This window comes from Simochromis diagramma, unplaced genomic scaffold (genome assembly GCF_900408965.1).
Source record: "Simochromis diagramma unplaced genomic scaffold, fSimDia1.1 OVJJ01000753.1, whole genome shotgun sequence".
Classification (NCBI taxonomy): domain Eukaryota; kingdom Metazoa; phylum Chordata; class Actinopteri; order Cichliformes; family Cichlidae; genus Simochromis; species Simochromis diagramma.
Genome location: NW_024387523.1, coordinates 13,250,618 through 13,263,070, shown reverse-complemented (window position 1 = coordinate 13,263,070; position 12,453 = coordinate 13,250,618). Strand labels below are relative to the sequence as shown.

The 12,453-nt window shown below is 40.3% G+C and overlaps 1 pseudogene; it reads right to left on the bottom strand.

Annotated features, from left to right (window-relative positions):
* Positions 1 to 8,298: 8,298 nt before the first annotated feature.
* On the bottom strand, positions 8,299 to 9,210 carry LOC120726359 (annotated as a pseudogene).
* Between the last annotated feature and the right edge of the window lie 3,243 nt (positions 9,211 to 12,453).

Sequence of the window (12,453 nt, the reverse complement as noted above, 5' to 3'; positions counted from 1 at the left end):
CTCAGCTTGTTTCTTAAGTGCATTTGAAGAAACAGGGAAAGTTCAAGTTCATCTCAAGAAGCCAAACCAAACACTGAAAGAAGATTATATTTGAGTTCTTTAGGCTCTATAGCTTTCAGAAAGGCTGCTTGCATTGCTGCTGTGATATCATTGGCCAAATGCACTTGTGGTGTCCCTGAATCAGCCACCTGCATTCAGTATCAGAAATATAAGCTTCCTGTGACATGTGATAAAACTATAAGCAAATTTATTTTCTGTAATATTTTGACAGAATAAAATGTTCCTTTTGAATCAAGAAGTGACAAAGTAAAATGTGTTTGGATGGGAGGGGGAAGTTATTGCTCTTTTTTGACATTTTAGATTGTATTAGATTGTATTAGGGTCAGCTGTTCAACTTCTCATTAAGACAAATAATCAGCCAATCATATGGCGGCACCTGTGTATATTTAGGCATGTAGACATTGTCAAGATAACTTGGTGAATTTAAACCCAGCATCAGAACGGGAAGTAATAAGAATCATAATCATCATCTTACACTGTAAACTTTTTATATACAGGTTTTTAACTACATTGCTTTAAGAACAATACTTTTATAACAGTGACAAAACACTGTTGCAACCATGTAGGCTTCTAGGCTCCTTTTAGTTTCCTCTCCATTACAGAATTTGACATCAAAAGGAGGAGATGGGCGTCATCATATCAACCAGCTCTTTTTTGGTTTCTTATCCTGGAAGCAGGTTCATCAAACTCAGCCCTGTCCTTAGTGACCACAGCCACAACTAGACATATGTTCTACCATTGTTTTGTTATGATGCGGAAAAATAAAAAGTGACCTCTGAAGCTGCCAATAAGTAGATTTTTCTCAATAGCATTATCATCATGGTATAGCTTAAAATGTTGATTTTGACTGTTTACCCCTTTCTGCGTGTTTAACGTCCCACTTTATACCAAAGTTTTTATGAACACAGTGTTCATTTCCTCCCATGTTGTCTGGCTCATTTGAAGTCCAATAGGTGTAATCCACTGGACTACCATCAGACCACATCCAGCCTCCTTCTTTATGGAGATCTGTGAGTCCAATGCAGGTGTATCCTTCAGTGGGGTCAAAGTTGCTGATCAGGACTTTCACAAACTGATGTTCCTCCAAACTGTGGATAGATGCCAGGTTGGCTCCCTGTGACACACAGTGGAGCTCTGCATCAGCCCAGGCCATGCTTGCAGAAACACATTTGTAGCAGCGGCCATTGAAGCTGTACCAGAATGTGGGACAGTTTCCACGTCAGCAAACTGCTTGCTAAGTTTCGTGAAACTGGTTCAGTTTGGATTTGCCAAAATGTGGACGCAAGAAAACTGTCACTAATGAAGAAACATCAGTGGCTGTCCAAGCTTCAGCAAGAGCCCACAGCGTAGCACTCGCCGCATGTCACTGGAGAGTGGCATTAGTCGAACATCTTGACATTTCCTTCAAGGTCAACTTTTGGAAGCATGGGTGTTAACAATGAAGGTCAAGGTCAAATGCTCAGCCAACCTAGGCACTCATGTCCCCCGAGGTCTATTTGTTGTGACCTTGGCCATGAATCACCTAAATTAAGTCAGCTAGAGCTGTTACTCCCTCGCATTGGGGGTAGAAAAAAGAGAGAGAGAGAGAGAGAGAGAGAGAGGGAGACGCTGGGTACCTTGCCGGTCTTTTAAAGGGTTAACACAGAGAGACAGAGCTCAAGCTAAAGAGTAAAACCAGAAAAACACAGCATGGATGACACAGACTGAAAATCATAACAAAAACATGATACAGAGTCAGTGGAAAACAGACAGAGAAGCACTGAATTGAATAAACATAAAATAAAGGGACCAAACCATGTTTGCGTTTAAAGTCTTTTATACAAAATCCATTCAGGACACATGATTTTTTATTAAAGACCATAAACAACTCAAAGACATCGCAAAGCAATATTATTTTGCTGTTTACTGATACTTGTTGAGCTCTGGCCGTTTCAGCAGAACTTCGTGGTTTATCAGAGATGGTTTGATTATATTATTAAAAAAAACACACACACACACACATATCAGCAAATGTCAGGAAGATGATAGAGAAGTTTACAATCCTTTCCAGTAAATGAATACGAAACAATGTGCAACAATGTGAAACAATATGAAACAATGAGTTATGTAACAAAGAACATGAGAATATGAATGCCCTGATTGTGGCAGACCTGTTTAGAGACAATAAAAATCAAGGCTGTCATCATAGTTGTAAGATTAATACATATGAAGTTGTAATGTTTTTTTCTTCCTTTTGTCACTTTTTTTTAAGTTAGGATATTAAAGCTTTCTTCTAATCTGAATGTTCATTTATGTTCATTTAAAGTAAAGAATACACTGTGAAAAACAATCGATAGAATCTAACCAGTAAATTTGTAACAATTTGCATTGATTTTGTTTAGGTAAATTTTATTACATAGTTTTAGTAAATAGTCCCTTATATTAAAGGCTATGAAATACTAAAACAAATAAGGTTGAAGTCTACCCAATACTTCTCAGTACATTACATAACTAATTACTGATAGAAAATGAATCCTTCTAACTTATGTTTGTGAGTAGATAATTGTTAATCTACTTAATATAACTGACTGATTTAATTATTCAGGGAAGTTTATGTTTATCCCAGAACTTCGTTTCAGAAACAGAGGTGATGATTATGTCAATACTTTTTTTTTTTTTTCATATTTTATTTAAATTTTTTCAGCAGAGAAAACTCCATCAACAACAAATACAGCTCAGGCGCTGAGATGATAGGACAAGAATAGCACAATAATAATAGTCAATAGTGAAAGACAAAAGAAAAAAAGAAAGAAAACATAAAATTAGAAACTACCAGTATCCATAATGAAGTAAATGTCATGAACATGTATAAACAGGGAAATTGCAGTGCCATGGTACATGTTTATACCATGTGAGCTTTCTCAAGATGAGAACAAAAACGGAGTCCAGGATTTTGAGAAAACATTTGCTGCAGTGTTTGCAGGTATCGAACTTTTTCCAGCTGAATGACTGATAACATGTCATTAAGCCAGACACTGAAGGAGGGAGGAGCAGCGGACTTCCATTCCTTTAGAATAAGTCTTTTTGCAATCATCATTCCGAGGTCGAATTGGACACCCGCACAGTCGCAGGGATAGTTCTGGAAACGTACACAGCCAAAAAACTGCAATTCTGGATTGGGTGAGATGGAAATCCCATAAGCTTTAGAGTACCAATCAAATATTTTGGACCAAAAATTGGTCAATGAGGGGGCAATGCCAGAAAGCGTGAGCCAATGTGCTCTCTGATGTTTTACATCTGTCACAATATGGGGGAAGTTGAAGGATAAATTTTGTGTAGTCGAACCTTAGAATAATGTAGCCGATGGACAATTTTAAATTGTATTAATTGATGTCTGCTGTTAACAGAGCAGGAATGAATTTTGATAGGCATTTGTCCCACATTGATTCTGATATTTCTATGCCCAATTCCTCCCTCCAAGCGTCTCTTATCCTCGTAGTCTGCACTTCAATGCTGTCATCAAACAAATGTACAATTGTAGAAATCAAATGTTTGGAGTAAGGAGGGCTCAGGAGCACATTAAAAAGGTTATGTTCATGTGGAACATCTTGGTAATTCTTCATATGGATTGCATTAAATGCCTGACTTGTAGGTAACGGTAAAAATGTGAATGCGGTAAATCAAATGTTTGCTTAAGTTGATTAAATGATGCAAATTTTCCATCTATATAAAGATCTTTGAATTTGAGTAAGCCCTTCTCCTTCCAAGCATAGTAGGATTTATCATCCCAAGGAGGCAAAAAGGCATGGTTATCACATATTGGTGCCTGCACAGAGGAGTTCGGCAGTTCAAAAAAACCTCTAACTTGGTTTAAATCCGCACAGATTGTTCGGAACAAACCCCAGTTCTTAAGACTCTCAGCCCTCCCTACTTTTGAGAGAAGCAGGGCCTCTAGAGAGGAGCCCTTACCATGCCAGCCTCCATTTTAACCCAAAGGGGGATGTTGAAATCACCAAGATCTGAGGATGTCTGCTGCCAGAAGGTCAAGGCTCTTAGATTTGCAGCCCAGTAATAATGTTTAAATATTGGTAAACTCAGACCTCCCTCCGATTTGGATTTTTGTAGATGTAGTTTTGAAATCCATAGGATTCTTGTTGTTCCCATATGTAAGAAGTAATAATTGAGTCCAACTCCTTAAAGAAAGAGGAAGTGAGATAAATAGGAAGATTTTGGCAAAGATACAGAAATCTAGGAAGAGAGACCATTTTTATGGAAATTTATACGACCAACCATAGATAGGGGAAAGAATTTTCATGACTCGATGTTATGTTTTAATGTTGACAAGAATTCAGCAAAGTTCAAGCTAAAACTTAATTTGGGATCTTAGGAACAGTCAATCCAAGGTATGTGAGATGGTCGTTAACTATTTTGAATGGAACGTTACAAAGAAAACTCGGCGAACCGGTTTTAGATAAAGGCATAAGTTCACTTTAACCCAGTTAATTGTATATCCCTGAAATTTTGCCAAATGAGGTGACCAGATTAAGAAGGGATGGTACAGAGTCTTCTGCATTACGCAGGTATAATAGTACGTCATATGCGTACAAACTAATAACAGTTTCAACCCCTTCCGACCAAGAGCCCTTGTATTTTTGGATGTGCTCTTATCTTAATCGCAAGGGGCTCTAATGCCAGAGCAAATAGAGCAGGAGACAGGGGGCAGCCCTGCTGAACAGAGCGCTGCAAAGGAAATGGCGCCCGACCTCTCTCCATTTGTGAGAACTGAACAGATTGGATTTGCGTATACTAATTTTACCCAAAGATATAAATATTTCACCCAAACCCAAAACTTCCGTAATGACTCGAACATATAAAACCCACTCAACCTGATCAAAGCTTTGTGTGCATCAAGAGCTAAATGTGCTGCTTCTGCCAAACTACCGTGGTCATGAATAGATGGTGTTGAGAAGACGTCTTAACATTGAAAAAGAAAGTCTGCCAGGGATAAATCCCGTTTGATCGGGGTGAATAATAGAGTCAAGTACTTGTTCAGTCTAGTTGCTAAAATTTGGTTATCACTTTTCGATCAAAATTTTGAAGAGCAATTGGCCTGAAGTTAGCAGGATCTGAGTCATCCCTGCCTTTCTTCAAGATTAACGAAATATTTGCTTCATACTTAAATAGTATAGCTACCCCCCTGGCATGTGATGTAAAGGGTGACTGATATATTTGAGATATCCAGTTACATTTTAAAACATGCCGCATTGTAGATTTTACATGGGTTTCTTGCAGAAAAATTACATCTGCACAAAGAGATTTCAAATGTTAATACTTTGCCCCTTTTGACAACTGAACCAAGCCCTCTAACATTCCATGATACAAGCTGCAAATCCCTGTTTCCCATTTGTATACTAGCCTGTGATCTAGCCATTATAGTGGGGAAAAATGAAAAAAAGAAAATGATAAGGAGTGACATTGTTCATATAAAATGACAGAAAGTCGTAAACTGGCAGTAATGAAACTAATGCACCTGAGCTGTAGAACAAGAACAAATCAAAACATAACCCACCCTCTCCCCAAAAAACGCGTCCCCCGGAACCTGACGCATAACATCCCCTCTTCACTTCGAAGGGAGCTGCCGGGCAAATGGCAAGATATCTTCACACCCACCACTCAGAATAAAAACATAAAAGTGTTGTGAATTACCACCACCATGTAATAGAAAAAGCAAACATCATTCACTGAGAAAATTTACACCAGTAAGGAGGTCTCATCTAAAGTTGTTGGTACAATGTTGTACTTGAAAGTCCAAAGCCAGTTCTCAGCATGGTGTCTTTTAAAGTTAGAATTCTTAATACTGCTCAGGCATTCCTGCAGTCAGAACCACTACAGTTACCTTACATTGAGACCTTAATTTCTCATAGTCGACCCGTGTCCTTCAATGCAGCGTGCCGCCTCATCTGCGTCGTTGAAGATTGACGGTGCTTGCCCATCACGCCAGTATACATACAGCCTTGCCGGGTAACGTAGTGTGTGCTTGATTCCATCACTGCGCAGGGTTTGCATCACACCATTAAAAGCGCGACGCTGGTTCATCACTTCGTTGGTGTAGTCCGGAAATATCATCACCCTGTTTCCTTTATACTCGCAGCCTTTTTGCATCCTGCAGCGACGCAGGATCAGCTCCTTCTCCTGAAAATGATGAATGCGGGCCAGGATAGTGCGTGGTTTAGCACCAGCAGGTGGTTTCGCTTGTAGTGCGCGGTGTGCACGATCAACTTTTATCGGATGTGGAAAGTGCTCATTTCCCAGCAACTCCGGGATAAGCCTAGAAACAAAGTCAGTGGGCATACCTTTTTCCTCATCCTCGGGTATGCCGACAATTTTGATATGTGTCTGCGGAGAGCGGGCCTCTAAGTCCTGGAGTTTGGTTTGAGTTGGTTGGCGTGCTGAGTTTAGGGCCGAACATTTGGCTTCTAGCGCTTCTACGCGTTCGTCCAAGGCACACGTCGCTTGTTCTTGACTTTCCATGCGGTTTTTCATCTCTTTCTGCTCCGAAAGGAGCAACTGAAATCTAGCCTCAAAAGTACAAACCGCTCATCAATCTTCCCCATTATAGAAGTGGCCATTTCCCGACACATCTCCTTGCAATAGGGTGTAGGTTCTGTCCTCGTGGGGGCCAGCCTCTGGTTCGGTAGGGCTACTGGTGCTAGCATTAGCCCCGCTAGCGGCGTTGCTAACATAGCCCTCGATGGTTTTATTCTTGCTCGGAGGGTTCGTTTTCGGTCTCATTGCGCAAAAAATGGACAGCGTAGATCAGCCTGGAACGTTCAACCCGCAGAAAAATATCCGCCTGTGTAAGAATTTATGGTGGTGTTCAGTAAAAATCTGAGTTTGGGTGGAGAGCTCCGAAAAGCACGTCTACATCCTACCGATGCTCACTAGCGCCCATGTCAATACTTTTAATCGCTAATACAATGTGCTACCATGAACAACTTGGGTCCAAAAACAGTCAGCATTGTGGTAAAGGAAAAAAGGCAAGATGGAAATGAAGGGAAAGGAGGGGAAGGGAGGGAGAGGTGAGAGGCAAAAGATGAAGAGTAATACCAAAAACCATCTATGTAAAAACACTGAAAAAAGCCAAACGTCAGACCACTTGTTGCAAATATGTGAGATATTTGAAGTTTACAACGGCTACATTTTTCTGAAAAAACATGTTAAAAGTTTATTTTGTGGACCCAGAAAGAGTAATATTTTAAACTCCAATATAATTTAGGTTGAATTTCATTACTACTTAATTTCATTAAGTATTGAAAAGAAGTAATACAAGTAATAATACAACTAAGTTGTTCTTCCATTGTTGGAAACTGGAATTGGCTTGGGTTGCGGCTATGAATATCTGGGATAAGGTGATTTGTCTGTGATTTGTGTGTGCGTAAAAAAGATTTGTATGTGTAAAAAAGATTTGTGCGTGCATAAAAAAGATTTGTGTGTGGACTTAGCCAAAAAAAACCCTGCAAGTTACAAGTACGAATTTTGACCCCATTTTTCTTCCTTTCATCTGATTGGTCAATGTGTCAATCACAAATGTAACAATCCAATCAGAGAACAGATGGGTTTGGCTGTCGGAGGGGCGCTTTTTGTTGGCCGCATTTGGAGCAGCCTTCGAATTTGGACAACCTTTGTCACGTCGCTGTCACGTAATCAGCCTTCAAATGCGGCCTCCGAAGAATGCAGCCCCTGAACTGAGACACAGCCACAGACTAGACAAGGAACAGAGGAAGCATGTGAACCAAAACCTAAGACCTATAAGTCACAACCCAAGAAGAACTGGAGAGCTCAAAATACAAAACTGAAACCAAACACTGGTAGTAATAAACCAAGATGACACTTAATGATAATAGTAGTAACATTGGGTCACTGACCAGGACTGTGACAAAAGCAACATCTCTTATTTAGACTGGCTGAACTCTTTCTTTGGTGCTTTCAGGTTAGAGTCATTGTATAAGTAATTTATTGTTAGTTTGACTGTATTTTATTTTAAAATGACTTTATCAGCAAAACAATTTAAAAAAAAGTTTAATATAGATATTGGGTGTTTCTTTCTCTTCCTCTTTAACATTAGCTGTGAGATAAAAATGGGTAAATATTCCCTGTGATCCACCATCAGAGCTACCAGTGGATGATTCTGTATTCATGAAAATCAAGGTGAGTGAAATTTAATGACTTTTGCACAGACACACAAAAGACAGATTACAGTGTGCATTCACATCTTTATTGTAGCATTGTACTAGCAGGAACAGAAGGTTCAGTGCTTCTAAGGACAGGTAATGCGTGTTGCACAAACATAAGGTAAATTGGTAGCACACGTGTAGTCATTCCATTTCTTATCTGATACTACATTGGTGTGAACACAGTGTTCATTTCCTCCCTGATTATTAGGTTGTGTTGGACTCCAGTAGACAAAACGCAGTGGACAACCATCGGACCACATCCAGGGTTCTTCTATGCTTGTCACTGAGTCCAATCCAGGTGAGTCCCTCTGCATGGTCAAAGTTCTGGATCAGGTTTTTCACAAAACTCTGTTCCTCTGTACTGTGGATGGACACCAGGTTGGCTCCCTGTGACAAACAGTAGACCTCTGCATCAGCCCAGGTCATGTGGGTGGCGACATATTTGTAGCAGCGGTTGTTGAAGCTCCACCAGAACATGGGACAGGCTCCACGTTGCAGTTTAAATTTCTGTTCACCTGAAAGGAAAACAGAATTCAGGGCTGGATGAAACTGTTAAGATGTTGAAGAGATTTTTTTTCTCAGAGTCACAGAAACAGAGGTGAAAATGCTCTGCTGGTATTGAAACAAGTGACTGCTTTAATTTAAGCGCTGCAGAGAATCATGGCTGCACAGTTGAAATAATGCCACTGGTCAAATGCATTTGGCAAAAGCTTTTCCCTCATTCACAGTTACAAAGAAGAGGAGCATAAGGTAACAAATATCCACATAAAATGATCTTTTGCTAACATAATAACCACAAATAAAGGTAAAAGTAAATAAGGGAAAATAAGAGCTAGAAAATGGGACGGTTACCAGGTTGTTGCTTCACTTCATTGTCATCAGAGGGAGACTCAGAAGGAGCACCCAGAGCCAGACCAAACAAGAAGAGCAAGATCATGTTGGAGCTTTAAGTCTCACAGTATGATGAGGAGCTGCTGAAGCTTCCTTATGTAGGATGGTTTCTTTTATAGTTGCCTGAGTGGGTGTTTTTACTGCTGGTGTGATATCATTGGTCAGATAGACCAAAACTCTCCACCATAAACAATAATATTAATTATAAACCCGAAAAAATCAAATTCCAAAGAAATTCATAATTGTTTAACTGTTGAACAGTCATTTCCTCTTGGCACTTTCAGGAGAACGTGACTTTTTTTATTAGTTATATGTTTATTGCATGGTAAAAAGCCTTATCAAGGTCATGAACAATTAAACAGGACAGGTCAGAGCTACGAAAGGAAAAGTAAAGCAGATGAGTTAATCTAACATAAAGAGAACAAAGTCTCTCCACACAGAAGGATCTTCGCTTTCATTTTGGCAGGACAAATAAGTAAATAAACTATTAAGACATTAAAACTTGTTTATTAGAAAATGTGTTTGTTTTTTGTTGGCTTGCATATTTTTCATTCTTTTATGTTTATAGTTTGAGCACCCTAGATTATTACGATTTATTTCTTTTCTTTTAAAATTAACTTCTTTGTAACTCGATTGAGGAAAATTTGTTCTCTTTTCTGCTTGCTGTCCTAGGCTTTAGGGCTTCTCCACTACTAATTATTACATTGCCAAACTCAGTTTTTCTTCCTTATCATGTGATCCGGTCATTTATCTTATCCATTTTTTCTCACTGTGCTTTAATTAAATATCAGCATTATTCTGTCATTATGCTTTTCAGTCTCTGTGAAGAATTACAACATGAGGACCCAAATGCAGACACCGAGCCGGAATGAGCGACAAAACAAGAGGCCTTATTATGGCTGATTTGTAAAAACATACAAAACTTAGCAGACAGAAAGCACCAGAATCCAAAGTAGGCGGGTAATGCACTCTCTCTCTCACACACCCACACACACCACACACACACACACACACACACACACCACACACACACACACACACACAGCTGAGAAAACAGGTAAAACTGATCAGCGAGACAGAAGAAAGTAAAACTACAGTGGGGCAAAAAAGTATTTAGTCAGCCACCGATTGTGCAAGTTCCCCCACTAAAATGATGACAGAGGTCAGTAATTTGCACCAGAGGTACACTTCAACTGTGAGAGACAGAATGTGAAAAAAAAATCCATGAATTCACATGGTAGGATTTGTAAAGAATTTATTCGTAAATTAGGGTGGAAAATAAGTATTTGGTCACCTCAAACAAGGAAAATCTCTGGCTCTCACAGACCTGTAACGTCTTCTGTAAGAAGCTTTTCTGTCCCCCACTCGTTACCTGTATGAATGGCACCTGTTTGAACTCATCATCTGTATAAAGACACCTGTCCACAGCCTCAAACAGTCAGACTCCAAACGCCGCCATGGCCAAGACCAAAGAGCTTTCGAAGGACACCAGGAAAAGTATTGTAGACCTGCACCAGACTGGGAAGAGTGAATCTACAATAGGCAAGCAGCTTGGTGTGAAAAAATCAACTGTGGGAGCAATCATCAGAAAATGGAAGACATACAAGACCACTGATAATCTCCCTCGATCTGGGGCTCCACGCAAGATCTCATCCCGTGGGGTCAAAATGATCATGAGAACGGTGAGCAAAGATCCCAGAACCACACGGGGGGACCTGGTGAATGACCTGCAGAGAGCTGGGACCAAAGTAACAAAGGTCACCATCAGTAACACACTACAACGGCAGGGAATCAAATCCCGCAGTGCCAGACGTGTTCCGCTGCTGAAGCCAGTGCATGTCCAGGCCCGTCTGAAGTTTGCCAGAGAGCACATGGATGATACAGCAGAGGATTGGGAGAATGTCATGTGGTCAGATGAAACCAAAGTAGAACTTTTTGGTAAAACTCAACTCGTCGTGTTTGGAGGAAGAAGAATACTGAGTTGCATCCCAAGAACACCATACCTACTGTGAAGCATGGGGGTGGAAACATCATGCTATGGGGCTGTTTTTCTGCCAAGGGGACAGGACGACTGATCCGTGTTAAGGACAGAATGAATGGGGCCATGTATCGTGAGATTTTGAGCCAAAACCTCCTTCCATCAGTGAGAACTTTGAAGATGAAACGAGGCTGGGTCTTCCAACATGACAATGATCCAAAACACACCGCCCGGGCAACAAAGGAGTGGCTCCGTAAGAAGCATTTGAAAGTCCTGGAGTGGCCTAGCCAGTCTCCAGACCTCAACCCCATAGAAAATCTGTGGCGGGAGTTGAAAGTCCGTGTTGCTCGGCGACAGCCCCAAAACATCACTGCTCTCGAGAAGATCTGCATGGAGGAATGGGCCAAAATACCAGCTACTGTGTGTGCAAACCTGGTAAAGACCTATAGTAAACGTTTGACCTCTGTTATTGCCAACAAAGGTTATGTTACAAAGTATTGAGTTGTATTTTTGTTATTGACCAAATACTTATTTTCCACCCTGATTTACGAATAAATTCTTTACAAATCCTACCATGTGGATTCATGGATTTTTTTTCACATTCTGTCTCTCACAGTTGAGTGTACCTCTGGTGCAAATTACTGACCTCTGTCATCATTTTAGGTGGGGGAACTTGCACAATCGGTGGCTGACTAAATACTTTTTTGCCCCACTGTAAATAAAACTAAAATATATGTCTCAGGGATTCTAAAGGGAGACGGATTACTTTGTGGTTGCTAGTTTCATTTACAAGAGATACTAAACAAATGCTTTCATATAGCGCACATGGGCACACTGGCTGTGACTGTCTCACTTGGTCACACGGCAATAATAAAAAATAATCCCAGAACTTAAAACTTGCCGGACTCTGGCACTTTCACGTGTTAGCGCTTTCTTTGTCTGAGCAATTTTCGCTTTATCATGTCATTAAAACATCTTATCAACAAGATGATAATGAAAATGGTACCAGGAAATCAAACTTTGTGAGCTTTCTGTAAACAAAGATTAAAAAAAAAACCCTTTCAACTGTTTTTTTATAACAGTGAACACACAACACAATGAACTGTGCAGGCCTGTGGCAGGGATTTTCTTCTTCTTTATTTTTCTTTGTCGGAGCAACCCTCATCCCTGAACGATTACCGGCCAGTTGCACTGACCTCGGTAGTAATGAAGGTGTTTGAGAGGCTGCTGAAGAACATCATCTCCTCCTTCATCCCAGACACCAATGATCCACTGCAGTTCGCCTACAGATCCAACAGATCCACAGAGGAT